The sequence below is a fragment of the Mus musculus genome, chromosome 5, assembly GCF_000001635.26.
Source record: "Mus musculus strain C57BL/6J chromosome 5, GRCm38.p6 C57BL/6J".
In the NCBI taxonomy this organism is placed as follows: domain Eukaryota; kingdom Metazoa; phylum Chordata; class Mammalia; order Rodentia; family Muridae; genus Mus; species Mus musculus.
Genome location: NC_000071.6, coordinates 72260392 through 72281454, shown reverse-complemented (window position 1 = coordinate 72281454; position 21063 = coordinate 72260392). Strand labels below are relative to the sequence as shown.

The following is a 21063-nucleotide window of genomic DNA, read 5'->3' as shown; positions in this document are numbered from 1 at the left end:
ATTTGCACAAAGCTACCCAGCCATTTATTTGCCATATAAGTGGCAGAGTTGCAGATATTTTCACTTCAGATGAAGAGAACAAAGGTTGAACACCTGGCTCAGAGAAGACTCGTCACAACGCCACACATGTATTTTTTCCCACCATCCTTCCCAGTTATTTCTTAGTAGTTACAAGGAATGGTGCCAACAGAATAGGCAACATTCAGTTATCTTGAGACTGAGGGTCCCAAAGCATGGGATTCTTGTGGTAATATTGGACAGTCTCTTTGGAGGAAGCACGAGGAAGTGGCTGCCCTGCAGGTTCATCTTTCCCCAGCATCGTATCTTAAACGAGGCCAGCCCAGCAAAAACTCTGCTTTGAAAGACCAAGAGCAAATGTAGTCTAAAGACCATAATGTAGTTAGTTACTTGTCCACCTCGAAGAATCAAATGAGTCAACATGAATGTGTAAGAAAGAAAACTGAAGTCCAGTATGCTGCTATGTGTCTGTAATCCCAGCACTCAGTACGATGAGGCAGGAGGAATACTACAAGTTTGAGATGTGCCTGGACTACATAGTGAATTCCAGGCCATCTTGGGCTTGACACTGCCTGAAAAAAAATAATTAAAGAAAAAAAAAAAGGAAGAAAAAGAGGAAGGAAAGAAGGAACAGAGGTATGTGTAATTTAAATGGAACACTAAAGATTAGACACCAGGGTTTCCAAGCAATTTCTGATTATCCCAAGCAAGCAATAATAATACCTCGATCACAAAATATCTACCAAGCATAAAGAGACTTTATGAGCTGGGTAGAAAAAAATCCTTGCAATTGGATTTTCCTCTCTTGCTCTCTTTGATATATTACAGGAGCCATTATTTTGGAGCCGTGGACTTGTTTATTTATTTACTCATTTATTTACTTATTTGCCTCCCCAAGTACCACAGAAGCAAACCTTTTCATTTTCTCCTGACAGCTTGAGCCATTTTGTAATCCTGCTTGTCACTATCTTTTTACGGAAGGTCAAAAGCTGGATTTGAAATGAACCCGTCAGGACTTAATGGAATGTAAACGCAGAGCGAGCAGAGCGTGCCAGCAGATGGACGGGCCTGGCAATTTGTTGTCAATAGTTCAAACGTACACATTCCCAGATTATCTCTGGAGACACTTAGAACAGCTTCCGGCTGTCCTCCAGATACTAGCGAACACGGCAAGTTAGCATCGTAGTACTTCTCTTCATCCCTGAGGCAACCAGCAGTAGAAGGTTGGATTGGTGGGGCAGGTGGCAAATTCTCGGCAGGTACTTACCACATTCTTGTAGAAAAAATAGAGAATCATGTTGGAGAGCCGGGTGTAACACCAGTGCCCGTGCACAAGGAGAAGTTTGCTGAGATGTCTGAACTGGGAGATGGCAAAGTCACTGGCCATCACAGCCTGCAGAGGTGACAGGGAGGGAAGGCTATGCTGGGCAAAGGAACATGCTAGAACACACACTGTCTAGCAGGTGCAGTAAAGCCAAATCTGTTAACTTACCTTCCAAGCAGATGCAGAAAGAGAGACTACATATACACATGTACATACACATATACATGCATAACACACACACACAGACACACACACACACACACACACAGAAAGGCACAGTCACATCTTCCTTGTCCTCGTTCTTTCATGTCTCCTTCCCTTTCCCTTCCCCCAACCCCAGTCCTCTACATTCTTCATGTCATGTATTCGAATGGTAGTAGATTTCTCCCAGTGAGAATTTAACAAAGCCATCATATGCCTAAAAAGTGAAATCTTGTAATGTCCATGAGCCTTTAAAAAGGAGAACTCATGAACACAGCAGAGACTAGCTAGAACCACATTGTAGTCACAAGCGACCAACGGTGGACTAGCTGAAGGTCCAGCCTCCTTTGCTCCCCACACCATAGCTTCGTTGTCCTATGACAACTTTATCATGGAGAAGCTTTTCCTCCGTAGGCAGATTATGGTCATGGCACTTGGGTGTGTACTCACCTGCATGCCTTCTTGACCTGAGACACCGATCCCAATGTCGGCCACTTGTATCATGCTAACATCATTGGCACCGTCACCTTCACGAGGCAGAAGAAAACATGAGACGTGTGAGAGGAGTGAAACATTCAAACCCTAGTGGATATTCAAGGGAACAAGTTGGCCCTATGAGCTTTATCCCATGCTCCAGAGTTACTTAGAAACTAATTAAGTAGAATTAAATGTAGCCTCTCCCTACCATCAGGAAAAATTCCAAGCTTAGTACTTTCTTCAAATCCTTCGTGTTACGTATCTTAAGAGTCTGTGGCTGTGATCAAACACCATAACAAAAGGAGCCACTTGAGGAGGAAAGGGCTTATTTCATCTCATGAGTCATAATTTATGACCTAGGGAAGTGGGCAGGAACTCAAGGCTGGAACCTGGGAGGCAGAAACTGATGCAGAAACCATTGAGGAGTACTGCTCACCGGTTTCCTATCCCTAGTTTGCTTGGCCTGCTTTCTTATACACACTAGGACTAGTATCCAGGGCAGCACTGCCCACATGCGCTGGGCCATCCAAACCAATTACTAATTAAGACAATGTCCCTACACACTTGCCTACAGGCATGTGGATCCTGTAGTGGTTTGAATATGCTTGACCTAGGGAGTGGCACTATTGGGAAGTGTGACCTTATTGGAGGAAATGTGTCACTGTGGTGGTGGGCTTTTAGACCCTCCTCCTAGCCACATGGGAGCCAGTCTTGTCCTGTCTGCAATTGGATCAAGATGTAGACCTTGTAGCTCTTTCCGAGCAATGCCTGCCTGGACTCTGTCATGTTCCCACCTATATGACAATGATCTGAACCTATAAGCCAGTCCCAATTAAATGTTGTCCTTTATAGGAGTTGCCTTGGTCTTCTATCTTGGTAGCTGTTTACAGCAATAAAACCCTAACTATGATAGACAGAAGTTGGTGCCTGGTACTGGGGTATTGCTGTGATGGGCCTGACTATATTTTTGTTTAAAAGAATGTAGATTTGGGGACTTTGGATTTCCAAAGCGGAGGCATGCTTTAAGTGGTGCCTAATAGGCCACCCTAGTAAGAATATAGAAGAAATTAAGAAATTGATGCTGAATGATTTGAACTGTGGGACCCTGGCTCAAGAGCTCTCAAAAGAGAAGCATGGTACTATGTTCCCTAGAGACTGTTCTTGTGATAGTTTGATGAAGAACATGGCTGCCTTTTGCCCTTGTCTGAAAAGTCTGCCTGGGGCTAAAGTGAAAAGATTCAGATTAATTACATTGACAAAGGAAGTCTCAAAAAAACAAAAAACAAAAAAAAACAAAAACAAAAAAAAAAACCAAAGCCTAATTTAGACTTTATCCTGTGGCACAGTCTTCTGAAGAGTATTTTGATCAAGCATAGCCAGCTTAAAAGGCTGAAGCAGCTGTTACTGCTCAGAGAACTGAATTTAAAATGGCAAATCTTTTCCTTACTTTTTTCAATAGCATTTGTTAACTGATATTCTCCACACTCACATTTGGTTCCTCATTCATTTGTGCGAGCTGTGTGCGCTATAAGAAAGGTATCAGTTATAGATACTGTGTTATAGCTATTGCCTGTGGTGATAAGGGGAAGCCTGGTAAAGAAATGTCACTCAGATATATGCATTGAAAGGATAAACGTTTTGTAGAACTAAATGTAACTTTCCTAAGGGTAGAACACCTGAGGCTTCCAGTTCCACAGTTCAATAGCTAACTCTAGGAAACTAAGTTGATGTGGGGTCTAAGATATAACCCACAGGATATTCTCATACCGTTCTCTGTGCTCCATCCCTAACATCAGGTTCACAGTGGGGATCCGAGAGGCAGGAGGGGAGGAAAGTCGTACATACAGAAGTAGAGGGGAGGAAAAAAAGTGCAGCTCAAAAAGAAAATACAGAATTATAAGGAGATAGATGGATGGATGGACAGACAGACAGATGGAAAGACAGATTCCACATATTATATACAGAAGGAAGGACAGGCAAATGATCAGCCTCTGGGAACATACAAAGGAGAACACAGGGCAGGGTCCTCACCTTCCTACCTCCACTCACCAATGGCTAGGGTCATCACATGGAGATGGTTTCGAACCAATTTCACCACCTCACTTTTTTGAAGGGGGGTGGCTCGGCAGCAGATCACAGCTTGGCACCACGCGGTCAGCTCAAGGAACTGCCTTTGCAGACTCTCCTGCAGGGCAAACTCCAGGGTCTTCCCAGTGATAACAAGTCCCGCACGTCCCTGGCCCTGAGCGTCAGAGGGCTGAGGAAAGTTCTTTCTTGATGATGCCAGCTCCGGAGACACTTGAGCTCTCTTCTGAAGTTCTTCCAAAATTGCACTCATCAGCATCCCACAGGCATCCTTGAACAAAGAGGTAGAGACAGTTAACCTCAGGGCACCTCTGGAGAGCTGGCTCAATTTTTCATTCTCCTTCTTTCGCAATTGCTGGATCACGGCTGCCTTGGGTAGTGAACCATAGGCTACTGTCAAAGAGCCCACTTCATATCTTTTCAATTTTGCAGCTCTCTCGTGGGCTTCTGTGAACTTGAGGCCAGGTAAGAAGGAAGCACAGCAGACACAGTTTTACAGCTAAAATGTCTACCTGGGATGCAAAATTCCATCATACCAGCTGTATCTCTTCCCCAGAAGTGGATCTCGAGAGTCCTCAGGTCTCAGGCCACCAACTACTAGTCGTTTGGCATTAAGCACACACACCACCTCCCTCATCTGCAAAAGGCACACGTTGCCTCCATCCTAACATTGCTTCAAGGACCGACCAACTGAAATATACAGATGTTTTAGGCATCTAACGTTTGCATCTTCTTTTTACTTGACACGTTAATCCTCTCAGAATCATTTGCTAAGGAAGTATATGAGAAAATATTCTGGGCTTGGGACATCTGTCCTCACAGAGCTTGTACTCTGGTCAGGATGGTCTTGGTGGCATTTATCACGTCAGCTTCGTATGCATCTGTAGCACCTGACACAGGAAATGCTTTAATGGTAGTTATCCCTTCTAATCTGTTTGGGTTTGATTCTTGCTGTTTTAGAAGAGACTGTACTTCTGGCCTAACGTCTGCTAAGCGTGTACTCTGAATGAGTTACACCCTCAGTTCCCTAACTCACTTTTCCATCCTTGTAGTGAATAAAGAAAAAAGGCACTTCCTGGCTAGAGACAGTTCATCAGCGCAGAGCATTTCCTGCCCTTGCAGAAGATCAGAGTTCAGCTCCCAGGACTCACTAGAGCAGGGGTCCCTAACCTCTGAGTCATGACCCCCTGGTGGCATCTAAGGACCCTTTCACAGGGGTAGCTTAACACCATCAGAACACAGACATTTTATATTACAATTCATTAAAGTAGCAACATTACAGTTATAAAGATGAAATCAAAATAATTTTATGGTTGGGGTCACCACAATATTAGGAACTGTATTAAAGGGTCACAGCCTGAGGAAGATTGAGAACGGCTGTTCTGGAAGCTCACAGACACCTATAACTCAGGCTTCGGTGGGATCCAACATGTTCTTCTAGATTCTGGGACCACTCTAGATTCTGCACTCACACATGCATGAACGCATGGCCTCAAGAGCACACACGGGTACTCAACAGCAAATATTTGCTGAGTGCAGTCTACTCAGGATGACTAACAAACAATAAACTTACTCAGGAAGTACTACATCGGATGATCACTAAGTCTAGATCTGAGATCTAGAAATGGAAGACTTGAACTCATCTTGAAATAGCTTTACTGATACAAGAACATCCATGAGTGATTTTTTTAAAGTGATTTTTTTTTAAGTGCTGATTTACCAAGCATTTCTTAACCCACAATAAAGTACAAGGGATAAAGAAAAAGTTGGAACAGATACAAAAGCATGATGCTTTTAAAGACTTAATGATCATATTATGCATAATTATCATGAGTGAGTTTGCACAGTGCTAGGGCCTTTAAGAGGTGGAGCCCTGTGGATGGTCATGGGGTCGTGACCATCCACATGAAGGGTGCTGGTCTTTCACAATGAGTTAGTCTACTAGAAACAGACTAGTTCCAGGAAGATGGGGAAAGAAGCTAGCATGGCCCTGCCTTACCCTTGTGGTTCCTCTCCTCCCAGAGAACTTTCTACCACTCACCATCTGTACATATATGCCCACGGAATGCTCTCCACCATGGGACACCCAGCAGAAGCTATAGCTGGCACCATGCTTGTGAGCTTTCAAACTGCGGGCTACATACACCTCTTGTCTTCTATGCAGTCCTCAGCTCACAGAGTTTGTTATAGTGCCTCAGAATAGACAAAAGTCTAGATCCAGCTATAAGATGGAGCTACCCAACTACCCTAACCTTAGCACAAATTTGGTCCCATGTACCTCTAAAGTAATGGAGGAAAAGTTACATACACTTATTACAGACCCAAAATACTATTACTAGGATTTTTTTACTAGGATTACTAATACTAATACTAGGAAAACTATTTATACAAATGCTTTTGAGTTTGATGAAATTAATATGGCATAATTTAGAAATCAGAATACTTACTAGTCTTTGAAAGTCAGAATATTCCATAGGACGTGATGTTTATAGTGGAACATAATATATTAATATAAAATTCTTTGTAGCATTGACATTGTATGGTAGCTTACAGTCTGGATAGGTAGTCTTCCTAATATAGTTGTGAGTCACTTGCAGCTTCATGAGTACACAGAGATGTTTCATATTTAGCAGGATGCACATATACACATGTACACATACATATACAAATGCACACACACACACATACGTTCATGCACATATACACACACATACAGTCTTAACTATTCATGACTTCTAGATTTGTGAGTGCAGGTACTTGTTACCATTTATTTTTTAATCTAAACTCTCAGGATTTTAGAGTCCTATACTGGCAGGAAAAGTGATATCTGGGTCACGTGTTATATGTTCTCCAGCAGAAGCTGAACACATTGGTAATTTATTATTATTATTATTATTATTATTATTATTATTATTACTACTACTACTACTACTACTACTACTACTACTACTACTACTACTACTATAGTTTTTGAGATAGAATTTTTCTATGTAGCTCTGGCTATCCTGGAACTCACTCTGTAGACCAGGCTGTCCTGGAACTCACTCTGTAGGCCAGGCTGTCCTGGAACTCACTCTGTAGGCCAGGCTGTCCGTGAACTCACTCTGCCTCCCGGATGCTGAGATTCTGATGGGTGGCACTGCTTTTTCTCATCATTCTCCTTTTTGCTGAGGATTTGTTGGCTATAAGAAATGACTCCTAACTACAGTGTTCCTAGTGTTTCTAAATACTCAATGGCAACAACGTACAGTACTGAGAACTTGCTGTTAAGTACACTCTTTTCAGGTAGGAATTGGAGTGAGGCTGCCCATGCACTTAATGGGAATGAATTCACAATTAATATTAACTAAGTTATCATGAGAGAAAGACACAATGTTATGTGTTGATGAGTTGGCACCATAGTGTGACTCCAGGCCAACACGAAGTAAACTGTGAATCTCCCTGAGGAGAGCAGTCACTATTCACTAACTCAGGTTCAAGGTAACGCTATAAATGTAATTCCATCCACTGTAGGGAGTGGTTGTTTATATATATAATCTGTCAGTCACAATGTAATATAGAAATATCTTAAAGTAGGAGATACCAACTTCAACGTTTGTTATTTAACACTCAACAAGAAATCACAATATTTTGGTGTCTTTCTCTATAAAGTGAGTTGTACTTGTTCAATTGTTCAATGAGCTCATGCATGGAAAGTCTTTTAGTTCTAAAAAAGGTTATAAATGCTGAGTTGTTATTTTTAGGAGAAAAATTCTATAAGCACACAACTTAAACTGAACGAGCTGTGTCTATATGCCTGAGCTGTGTCTGTCTGTCTGAACAACCAATGTTAGGATTTGATAGTGTGAACACTACAGAAAAAAACCTTCCTATGGATGGAAATGATGAAGGCTTCTAAGTGGATACAGTTTTGCCAGTAGTGGAGTTCATAGAAATTTGTAAAGTTTCTACACATGACTCTAGATATCCCATAATCCACACAGGGCAGCTTGGGCTTTGTGATCTGAGTTCTTTTTGATTTTTAGGGACTCCTGAGGAATTGAGACTGGGAAAGGGGTATTTACAGAGTAGTTACTGAACCAAGATTCACAAAACGAAATTAAACTATCCCTATTGTCTTGAACTGTACAGAAAATTCACATGAATGAAGTTAGCAATAGCAGCTAATATCAACTAGATATGCACTAGTTACTTTATTTTTATAAGATTTATTTATTTATTATATGTAAGTACACTGTACCTGTCTTCAGACACTCCAGACCAGGGCATCCGATCTCATTACAGATGATTGTGAGCCACCATGTGGTTGCTGGGATTTGAACTCGGGACCTTTGGAAGAGCAGTCAGCGCTCTTAACCGCTGAGCCATTTCTCCAGCCCTGCACTAATTACTTCTTAAACTGGTAGTTTTAAATGTCTTCCAACATAAATTGTGTATATATACAAATAAATTTTATAATCGTAATAATTTTTAACTAATCAATAAAGCCTCTAAGTCAATAAAAAATATTTACTATGTTTCTAAAACCAAAATCTAGAAGAAAGGGTTTTACATGCTTTTATCATAAAGAAATGAGAAATGAGTCTGGATGTAGTGGCGAAGGCCTTTAATCCGGAGGCAAGGGCAGATGGATCTCCATGAGTCCGAGGCCAGCTTGATCTACAGAGCTAGTCCCAGGACAGCCAGGGCTACACAGAGAAACTCTATCTCCCTATCTCAAAGCAAAACAAAAATCCAAACCAAACCAAAACAACAACAAAAACAGACAGAGAGAGTGAGCAATGAGAAACGAGGAGGTTAATTCATTAGATCTGACTTACATGTCATAGGATGTAAAGATGGATTGAAACATTACATGACACCACACTAATATCATTTTTATTTTCGTGTATCAGCTGAAAGCAAGTTTAGTTGAGCTGAGGAGTCAGCTCAGTCGGCAAAGTGTTTGCTAGTGAGAGGACCTGAGTTCAGCGCCCAGAAGCTCCGGGGTGGGGGGTGGGGTGGGGCTCCAGCTGAGCATGGTGGCCCTGCTGGCAAACCCAGCAACTGGGAGGAAGACACAGATAGAAACCGGCAGATCCTTGGACCTTGCTGGCAGACCAATGTAGTCCTATCAGCAAGCCCCAAGGCAATGGGAGACCCCAATTCAAACAAACAGACAAACGAAGACAGACAGACAAACAGACAAGAAATAAAAAATAAAAATAGTCCCTGAGGACCAACACTAGAAATTGAACTCTGACCTTTACATGTACGTGCACACTTATGTGTTCACACACACACACACACACACACATACTTACACACATACACACACATACACACATATTACACACATACACACATACTTACACACATACACACATAAACACATACACACATATTACACACATACACACACATACACACATACTTACACACATACACACATATACATACACACGCATACTTACACATATACACACACATACACAGACATATACACACACATACACACATACTTACACATATACACACACATACACAGACATATACACATACTTACACACATACACACATATACACACACATACACACATACACATATACACACATATACACACATACACACATACTTACACACATACTTACACATATACACACACATACACAGACATATACACATACTTACACACATACACACATACACACACACATACACATATACACACATATACACACGTACTTACACATATACACACACATTTACACACACACATACACACACATACACACACACACACATACACACATATTTACACATATACACACATGCACACACATACTTACACAATACACATTCACACATATACACACATACACACACATTCACACATATATACATACTTACATACACACATACTTACACACATACACACATACACACACATACACACACATACACTGACATATACACATACTTACACACATACACACATATACACACACATGCACATATACACACACATACACACATACTTACACATATACACACATACACAGACATCTACATATACTTACACATATACACACACATTTACACACATACATATACACACATACACAATATACACACATACACACACAGACACACATACACATATATACACATGCACACATATACACACATGCACACACATTCACACATATACACATACTTATACACATACACACATACTTACACACATACTTACACACATACACACATATACACACATACTTACACACATACACATTCACACACATCCACATCCACATATATACACACAGATTTGTTTAAATTTTTTAAAAGGGAAACTGGTACAGAATATCAGAAGCTTAATGGCATGCCAGTGTGAGCACTAGCTGACTGACCAACTTATAGCTATAGTCATTATTTCCTAGATATGAAACACTCTGCCTCAGTCTTGGCAGCATTGATACTTGAACTATAAAAAAAAATCATTGTGTGTGGTGCTGTTCTGGGAAGTACAAGACACTTGGCAGTTACCATTGGCCTTTGATAACCATAAACTAATAGCATCCATTCTACCCCAAATGTGCCAACTAAAATACCTCCAGGTCCTACCAAGTGTCCCCTTTGAAGCCAAGCTCCCTTTAGTAGCACAGAGTGATTGACACATCTGACCTGAGCGATGCTCTGCCCCACTTCTCATGATGACAGAGATCACCATGTCTGTTCTCACAGACACAGGATGCACTTCCCCTGACAAATGCATGGAGCCCCAGGGCCATGAAGCATGCAACATTGTGCTTGGTTTCCGATGTATGCAGACTTGGAGCCATCTGGAAGGATGCCTGACCCGTCAATAGGCTTTCTTTGAGAGGAAGATTTTACTATTTTATCTTTTTTAAAAGGGCTTCCACATGGTTTGAATGTTTAATAACATGTATTTGTGGTCAAGTTGGTTCCAGGAATCGAACCCAGGTCCCAGGGTTAGCGGCAGCCTTTCAACAACACTAATTACTTTTCTGTTGTTGTTGTTGTTGCTTTTGTTTGTTTTATGCTCACCAAATCTCAATAGAAATTGAGGCATTTAGCATTTTTTTAGGTGCTGCTGGTGTTGGCGACCATCTGCAAGAGGAAGTCCCCAACTCTGCAGAAGCCCTTCACTAAACAAATGCCGACAGAAGACATTTCCTCATCTTTGCTCATAACCACCTCTGGGCAAGGGTGTTACCATCTATGACAGGCAAGGAAGAGGCCGCACGGGGCAAGTAACTCTCCAAGGACACTTACTTGGTCAGGAGTGGTAAATATTTCACGTGACACGTAACTTATTCAAATGTCCATCCACCCTGATGCTTAACGGGTGTGTGTGTGTGTGTGTGCGCGCGCGAGAGGGGGTGGGGGGGAGAGGTGGTTCAAAATCATTTCAAGTCATTCCCTTGCTTTAACAACTCCATCCCCTTTATTTCTACAAATGTTGGACGCTCTTAGGAGCACTATCTAAATGTACCACTAGAGGGCAGGATTGTGCTGAGAGCCTAATTTTAAAATTTATCATTAAAAAAAAATTACTCCTTCCTTCAACTTAAAAGGGAAGTAGGCTCTAGTCTCAAGGTTTCACATGTATACTCATTTTTGTCTGTTTTGACAAATCCCTAGTCATACAGTCAGGGGGTGAAAAATTAAAAAAGGAAGTTTATTTTAATGCTTGTATTCATCCATGATGCCTCTGAATCAGGCCTTTAGAAACTCTATGGCATCCTCCGAGATACGAGCCAGGTCACTCAGCAGCACAACATCAAGAAACTACAGACGATCGGCTGTTCTTTTTCCTTCCCTCCATCCGTCTCCTCAGGCCCTATGGGCTTGGAGTTTAAGAAGAACATCTGGCTCACCACGCATACCTGACTCTGTGTATTGAGGATGAAGAGCTTGTCATCTGGCTCCAGGAGTTTGCATGCATAAGCTATGTTGACAGCTGTCTCCTGCTTGTCCCCTGTCAGCATCCAGATCTTGATGCCAGCTTGGTGAAGGGCTTCTATAGACTCAGGGACCCCCTCCTGCAGACGATCCTCAATGCCAGTAGCACCTGGAAAGCAATCGAAATGAAAAACAAGGTTTGCCAGAAGCCGGAGCCAGCGAGAACTCACTTGGTCATTAAATGAATCCTCGCCATGGGCCATTCAGTCCTGACCTATAGAAACTGCAGACCAGACATACAGTATAAAGAACCACGGAGTTCATCAAACACACATTCTCTTTTTGGCTTCTATTCTTATCAACAAATTCAAAGGCTGGTTCACTTATTCAGGTCCACAGCCTTGTACTGAATTTTACTGTTCTATGAAACTCCCAGGGTTAAGGGCAGGCTCTTAAAAGAACATTTGGCCATAAGATACAGTGTCCTTTAGGGATGCTCTTTCATACTGTCAGTCCATAATATCCTAGTCTGGATGCAGCCAGATGTTCTTTGGAATCAAGTTTCCCCACCGGTAATGCGGCAATACATTTTCCATTTTGTAATACCCGTTAGTCACGCATATTTATACTTCCATAGAAAAACTTGCAGATTGTCATGCTAATTCGGGTATTAATACTAAAAATAGCGTTACCTCAAATCAGGTTTGACTTTGCTGCCAAATGAATTTAGGCACTAAGCCCGGAGAGCCTCCTTTCCTATGGAAATGCAGGTGAAGAGGCATGCGTGTAAGCTGTTTACACCGTCATAAGGAAATGATTAGTATTTAAAAGGGAGCATGGCTATTGTACTTGACAGATAGTAAATGAGACTGTTCTCCCCGTAAAGAAAGGAACGGAACTCAGAGGCTGTGCTCTTGGTGTAGTTAGTGATGCTTCAGTCAGAATCCACATCTCCGTATGCCAAGGCACTTCTTCTGAACTTGACAGCTCCTCCAAATTCCTCAGGAGGCTTTCAGGAAGAACTCCAATGTCAAGGTCACGCACTAGACCAACAGTCCTGCGATTCCTGGGGACATGGTTCTGCCATCAGGACAGTTTTGAGTTCTTTGAGTGATTCCAAGGTAAGGGTCAAGCTGACCGCAAGAGGTGTTGGTTGTGTTTGTGCAGTTTAGGTTGGAGTCAGGAAAGAGAAGATCACATGCCGGTGCAGAATAAAGGACGTGGAGCCTATACTTCGGGACACTTGAGTTTCTTGTTTGTCAGTGGATGTCTAAGCCTTTGAGTGTGAACAAGACATGGCATGACTCCATGATCTGTCTCTTCTAAATAAGATGCGTGTTTGTTATAAAGATTTAAGACGACAACACGTATTCAAGACTTTACCCAATTCTTTGCAGGACAGTTGCAAAATCCTTCTCTTGGACCAGGCAGGGTGTGACAGGGTCTGACTTTGTGTTAGGAGTGGGGTGTTTAGCTTTTGCATTTTTCTAAGAATGCCAACTCTGTTCCCACCACAAAGGAACTCTAGCTCACTGAAGTGGAACTCGGGTCTGAATGCACTTGAACGTGGGAAGAGATCAGAATGGACAAAATAGGGAGAACCAAATATGCTTAATAGATCGATGTGGCTAGCTGGGTGGTGGCAGTGCTTGCCTTGAATCCCAGCACTCAGAGGCAGAGGCAGGTGGATCTCTGTGAGTTCATGGCCAGCCTGGTCTACATAGCTAGTTCCAGAATAGTCAAGACTACCCATAGAAACCCTATCTCAAACCAAAAGAAACAAAAAAAAAAATAAATAAATAAAAATAAGGTAATTAAAAAAAAAAGACCAAAGTTGCTAAAAGAGACAAAAATAATGGCTTTAGAGACAAATTGTCTGCACAGGCAATGCAGCACCATTTACCTACCAAGTAACGTGAGTTTGTTTTCTAGTCTCATGGCAGATTCAACTAGCAGTTCCTCCCTGTTGTCAATGCTGGTTTCAGCTAGAAAGTGATTCCTCAGCCACTCTGCATATTCCGTGTCACTCATGACCTATGAGAGGAAGAAAAGAGGCTAGAAGGCTGCTTATGTAACCATGTAATACCCTACCAGGACTAACTCTGGGCAAAATTCCATGCAACACCTTTGTTTCTAAATTCCGCCCTACGGGCATCATCCTATCTGACCCATATTCCTTCACCATATGGACACAGATCCCCAAACTCTGACCATATATGTGTATGTGACCCTGATGATAGAAGGACATTACAGCATCGTATCTCTGGGAAATTTTAAGCATTATCTTTGGTGAAAGCGGGTTACCTATTAAAATAGGGTTATCTATTGGAACAGGCCTCCTGTTACTGGTTAACTCTGGCCACAACCAACAGCACTTCAGATGTCTTCTGAAAATTAGCTCCTAAGGTTAAGTTTCAGAAAAGGTAACAAGAAAGGTGCCATATATAAAACACAGAAAGGCCTTCGTTCTAACAACACTTAGATGCAATTCCTGGAGAAGGAGCCAATGTCTTCCTCTTTTTAATTGTCATAACAGATAAATTTGTATTTCAGGTCTTAAAACCAGGGTCAAGAGGAGAGAGCAAGGCAATTTTTCTCTTATACACTCATTTTTACTTGAAAGGTAATTTGATTTGGGAAAATATAATATCTATTGGAACACATTCAAGTGAAAAGCCAGAGTTGGTTCGACCTTGAATCCCCCACGCTTCCTACAATTGTATCATAGAGACATTTGATCCTTCCTGGTTGGCTGGCTCTCTTGGAAGTCCACAACAGAGCCAGCCCCGATTTGCCTTCCACAATAATTAAGCATATAACGTGGGTGGTCAGGGAGAGGCGTTGGCAATAACAGCCCCCAAAGAGCTTCTGGGCTCTGCTTGTATTTAACTTTTCATTTAGAAAGGACATATCATACACCAAGACTGTTTTCCATAAACAATAATCAAAACTGGAATAAAAGCAAGCTTACTTGGATTGAAAGATCCGTTATGGGCACTAAGGAAACAGAGCAAACGAAACTACCGAGACTTCACAAGGGAAAAGTGAAGGCTGCTCTTAGCCCACATTTTTTTCAAATCTCATTTAATGCTGATGAACAGGGAGGATGTTATCCACAAGGTTCTGGGGGTGGGGTGAGGCGGCGGGGAAGATAATAAGATGTTGGGGTTTTTACTTCTAGAGAAACAACTGTTTACATTCAAGCCACTCAGTTATGCGCAGAATGGAGAGGCTACAAAAAGGGACCCTAGTCGGGGAAACTTCCCTAGTACCTGATTTGGGGTTGAGGTCTGGTTCACACTCATTTTCAGTAGCGATGAGTAACCAGGAGAAGCAGTAAGACCAGGGTGCACCCGGCAGTCTCACCTTCTTTGCTACACATAGAGTGCGCAGCCCTCGTTTGGCATACTCGTCCAGGTGCCTCTGCGTTCTCTCCCTTATTATCATCTGTTGTTCTGGATTTGTTCCATCTGAAACCAGGAACAGAAAATCATTACCCCTGCCAGCCTGTCCAATTAGGCTTTTCCCTTTCTAAAAATGACAGTTTAATCCATAAGACACAAAAGGCATTTTAGCTTTGAGTCTCAGCTGTGTGCCTAGGAGAGAATACAGCTGCATAATTCTTCTCTTGGATTCTTTCCTCCTGTGCGGAGCAAGCGCTAAAGCTTTGATACAGATGCTGCTGTGAGGGGTCAGCGCTATCTAGCTTCTCCAGGGCACTCCTCTCTTGTTAGGCATAGATGCTTCCAGAATTTCACACAGACTGACATTAAGCCTCTTGGGAACCCATAAAAAGGTAAAATTCTTAGGCAAATGGATGGATCAGGAGGATATCATCCTGAGTGAGGTAACCCATCACAAAAGAACACACATGATATGCACTCAGTGATAAGTGGATATTAGCCCAGAAACTCAGGATAGCCAAGATACAATTTGCAAAACTCATGAAACTCACGAAGAAGGAAGACCAAAGTGTGGATACTTCGTTCATTCTTAGAACAGGGAACAAAATACCCATGGAAGGAGTTACAGAGAAAAATTTTGGAGCAGAGACTAAAGGAATGACCATCCAGATATTGCCCCACCAGGGAATCCATCCCATAAACAGCCACCAAACCCAGACACTATTGCAGATGCCAACAAGATTTTGCTGACAGGAGCCTGATATAGCTGTCTCCTGAGAGGCTCTGCCAGTGCCTGGCAAATACAGAAGTGGATGCTCACAGCCATCCATTGGACGGAGCACAGGGTCCCCAATGAAGGAGCTCGAGAAAGTACCTAAAGAGCACAAGGGGTGGGTTTGCAGCCCTATAGAAGGAACAACAATATGAACCAACCAGTACCCCCCCAGAGCTCCCTGGGGCTAAACCACCAATCAAAGAAAACACATGGTGGGACTCATGGCTCTAGCTGCATATGTAGCAGAGGATGGCCTAGTCGGATCCTAATGGGAGAAGAGGCCCTTGGTCTTGTGAAGGTTCTATACCCCAGTATAGGGAAATGCCTACTGGGGTATAGGCATTTTGGGGAGCAGGGGGAGGGGGAAGAGGATAGGGAATTTTCGTAGAGGAAAATAGGAAAGGGGATAACATTTGAAATGTAAATAAAGAAAATATCTAATAAGTAAAAAAGGGGAAAAAAAGGTATTGTGATGCCCATTTTCCCAGAAGAACAAACAGGTTAACTCTGCAGAGGCTCAGCTAGTGATGGGTTTCAGATGTAAGCAAGCCAAGGTCTCAGCAACCCCCGAACCTCATTTTTCAAGTGTGGGAGTAGCTGGGACTCTCCAGTCCATCTGACCATCACCATGGCAACGTTGTAAACATACCTGAGGCAGCCACAGACAGCAGCTCCATGATAACAGAATCAGCGCCTTTTGTATACACCACGACTTGTTTGGAAAGAGGATGCCTGACCACGACCGACATTCTTTTCCTTACAGAGTCAAAGGGCAGAATGTGTAGGAGTTAAAATGTTAATGAGCCCAAAGCAGCAAAGTCCACCATGACCTGCTCTGGGGTCCGAGACTGTAAAGTGCAACGGTAAGCTCTGGCGGCATACACCAAAGCTGCTTCATCTGGACTCTCCGCCTCATAGCACAGGTTGGAAGCCGAGGGCGGTGGTCCACTTAGGGCTTCAGCGGAACTGACACTGAGTCCTACGGCCCTGTTTTGTGCCTCTGTTTCTGTACAGCAAGCTGAGTTACTGGCCTGGGGGATTTCATCCATTTGGGAAGACTCGTCCTCCATAGGAGGTGACAGTTTTGGTCGACTAAAGAAAGAGATTCTGCTCACAAAGGCACAGGGAGTCCCAGAGGATGAATCCTTCCCACTGGCAAGGGACGGTGAACTTGATCTCCGGACGGACAATTTCTGGAAGATGTTTTTAATCTCTTCCAAGGACTTGATGGGCATTCCACCCAGTGAGGAGAGTCCAATCTAGGAATGACAGTGGAACAAGTTCTCATTAACACGTACAAAATGAGGTCATTACAATTCTGAAAGTGTAACTGCCGTCTTAACTGCCAATCTGTAGTCTCTCTACAAATTCCATAGCAAACAGGAAGGCAAATAAAAGTCACCAGGGAAAACGACGCTACACGTGATGACATTGTACATTTCTATAACTATTAAGGAACAAAATGCTAATATTGGATTTCATCATAGAATTGTTTCTAAAGCTGAGTGTGGTGGTGCGTGCTTTCATCCCAGCACCTGGGAGGGGGTTGATGTCTGAGTTCAAAGCTAGCCTGGTCTACAGAGTGAGTTCCAGGACAGTAAGAACTATACAGAGAAACCCTGTCTCAAAAAAGAAAATAAAACAAAAGAAAGGAACAAAGAAAGAAAGTTACTTTTACACACATACAATAACAATTATAAGCACATTGGATCAGGCATAGTGGTGCTGCATATAATCTCAGGTCTTGAAAGAGAGAAGTAGAAGGGCCCCCAAATTCAAAGACAGACTGGATTACATAATGAGACCCTGTCTCAAAGAATCAATTATGAAGCAATTAATCACCATTAAAATGAAAGTTCAAGTTAAATATTCAATATTAAAACAAAACATCTTCTTGAAATATATTTTAAAAATAAGTTTATAGAGCATGGATAGATTATTTAAAAAGACCAGAGCTTGAGGAGTATATTACAGGAAAAGTTCAGAAATAGTAAAAAATAAAAATGAAACAAAAATAAGACCACACATCCCAAGGCCACTGGAGGGAAGCGACTAAAAAGCTAACAAAATACATTTTTCTTTCCCCTTTTTACAGTCCATAAAAAGTTAACTTGACAGTTATAACAAAACAGGCCAGTGCATGAAAGTCAGTTAAGAGGAACTTACCCTCATCATCACGTGATCTTAACTAGTTGTTAGTATACAATCTGTTCTCATTTGTACCTCGTCTCCTTTTACACTTTTAATATCAGGGATTAAGCTTACAACTTCCTGCCTATCATGAAAGACCACCCAATGGATTCTAAAATTTATTCATACAAGAGTATGAGGAGAATCTAAACATTTTCTCTAGTAGCTGCCACTATGATGTTTTTGGAGAGCTGTCGCTGGTCAGTCTTTGACACTATCAGAGACTCAGACAGAAAGCAAAGCACCTTGTCACCTCGAAGACTTTGTACCTTTCCTATGCTCCCTTTCTCATTACCCTAAGATTCTGGGAGCAGCAGGGCTCTTTATGCCCATAAAGAGTTTATTCTAAGTGGTAAGGAATCCCTAGGAATAAATCAACAATACTTTATAGAGAGAAAATGCCAAAAATTGCCAACTTTGAAAACGGGTGTAAAACATCGTGTGGTACATTTTCTTCAAATCCTCATTTATTCTCGAATTACATAATCATCTTTTTTTTTATGAGTATCTTCTCATATTTAACACTGTGTTAAATACGGTCTAGGATCAGGTGCAGCTTAATTGAAAGTGAATTACTTTTATGTTAAAGTTCCCACCTCTGAAGTTGCCAAAAGAAAATGACTGGTTGGGAAATTAACATTTAATTGGATTTTGCTGTAAATTGAATTTTAAGTGGATGTGTGGGAAAGGCAAGATACACCATGATAGATCACCAGTGGTTTTTCTTCTTAACTGGAAATAAATTTTCCACGAGCTCTTAGGCACAGCTACACTAAAGAACTTCTGAATCCTGGCACATTATACTCATAATGGGTTACAGATAGATTGAGCTAAAAGAGAACCTAGCTGGCACATGAAGGAAGTGTGTCATTGTCATGGCAATTGAACTAGTGCTTCCCGTTTGGTTTGGTGTCATGCATATGATGTTGTAAGTCTCAGAAGCCTCATAGGCAGCTCCAACTTAGTGGGGCAAGGAAGGCAACGTACAAGTTCAGAGTAAGCCCAGAGTCCTACTGCCTAGGATCACCCCCTACCCTGAGCCCCACCCCCACACACTGGTTTCACAACACTGGTGAAATCCTTCCAAGGCATCTTTACAATGCAGCAGAACATTCTTGGTTATGAGCCTAGCTTTGTAACAGCTCTCCAGCCTCAGCAACTGACAGAAACAGGCAGAAACCCAACTGATGGAAACAGATTCAGAGATCCACAGCAAATGTTAGGCTGAACTGGGGGAATCCTGCAGAAGGGGAAGAAGGATTGGAGGAGCCAGAGAGCTCAAGGACATCACAAGAAAACCTACAGAATCAACGGACCTGGACCCATAGGGGCTCCGAGAGACTGAACTGCCAACAAGAGAGCATGCATAAGACTTACCTAGGCCTTCTGAACATATGTAAGAGATGTTCAACTTGGTCTTCATGGGGGACTCCTGACAGTGGGAGCAGGGGCTGTCTCTGACTCCACTGCCTGCCTCTGGGACTCTTTTCCTTTAGTGAGTGGCCTCTTCTAGACTCAATAGACGATGGATCTACTCTTACTGAGACTTGATATGCTAAGGATGGTTGATATCTATGGGAGACCTCCCTTCTTCTGAGGAGAAATCGAGAGGAGTGGATGAGAGTCGCAGGGAGACTGGAGGAGACTGGGGAGGGGAACTGCAGTCAGGATGTAAAGTAACTAATTAATTAATTAACACAGTCCTAATTAATTAATTAGTAATTTTAAAAATGCAAGAGGAACAGAGCAAGAGTGCCTAGCTCTTGAGGCTTTGAGAGCACTAAACACATTAGGACCAAAAACTATGCTAAGTGCAGAGCCAAGAACAAGTCCCAAGGAAATGGTACACACCTGCTATTCCTGCTGCGTTCTTATTTATTATCATCACAAACCCAGTACAGATAGATGCCTGTAAACCCCATATTTTCCCTGGCAGGGAAAACCCTCGTTTAAATTTACCTTTTGCCGAGGTTGGTTCGGTGCAGAAACCACCACCGTGTTGCAAATTGCCAGTGCAATAAAGAAGTCCATGATGTACAAAGTCTCCAGCGGTGAACTCTGAGCGGTGCCATCCAGTCCAGTGAGCAGCTGAGGGGTAAGCTGGCTAAATTTGTCTAAAAGTCTGGTATCTGGTACCACGTCTGTTTCCTGAGGAGACAATATGGTAAAGTATTGCTACTAACATCAATTACCTCTACAATACGGAGCTAAGTGAAGCGTGAGATGGTAAACTAAATGTTCATGTTTTCCTGCATTTACTTATTTCCATGTGTGTGAATGTGTGTATATATGTGTGTGCATGCTCCGAGGCACACATGGAGATCAGAAACTGATTTAAGGAGGTTAGTTTTCTCCTTCTTTCTTTTTTTTTTTTCTTTCCTTTTTTTTTCATTTTTTTTCTTTTTTAAAATTGGTTGTGAGCCACCATATGGTTGCTGGGAATTGAACTGAGGACTTCTGGAAGAGCAGCCAGGGTTCGTAACTACTGAGCTGCCTCTCCAGCTTCCAGGATCTTACTCTATAACACAGGTTGGCCCCAATCCTTCTGCTTCAACCTCTGCCCAGATGGTATATTCTTCCCAGATGGTATATTCTTCCCAGATGGTATATTCTATTTTTAAAAAGATTTATTTATTTATTATATGCAAGTACACTGTGGCTATCTTCAGACACACCAGAA

At 42.1% G+C, this 21063-nt stretch overlaps 1 pseudogene across 1 annotated transcript in view; it reads right to left on the bottom strand.

Moving 5' to 3' along the window:
• Atp10d (ATPase, class V, type 10D) overlaps window positions 1-21063 on the bottom strand; it is a 95443-nt pseudogene that overhangs the window by 17317 nt on the left and 57063 nt on the right. The window contains exons 11-18 of the transcript NR_003966.1: window positions 20343-20531; window positions 16843-17452; window positions 15381-15484; window positions 13922-14048; window positions 11999-12183; window positions 4070-4376; window positions 1994-2070; window positions 1286-1411 (exon numbers count right to left, since the gene is read on the bottom strand). The product of NR_003966.1 is annotated as an ATPase, class V, type 10D, transcript variant 1 (transcript). The remainder of the gene's footprint in view (window positions 1-1285; window positions 1412-1993; window positions 2071-4069; window positions 4377-11998; window positions 12184-13921; window positions 14049-15380; window positions 15485-16842; window positions 17453-20342; window positions 20532-21063) is intronic.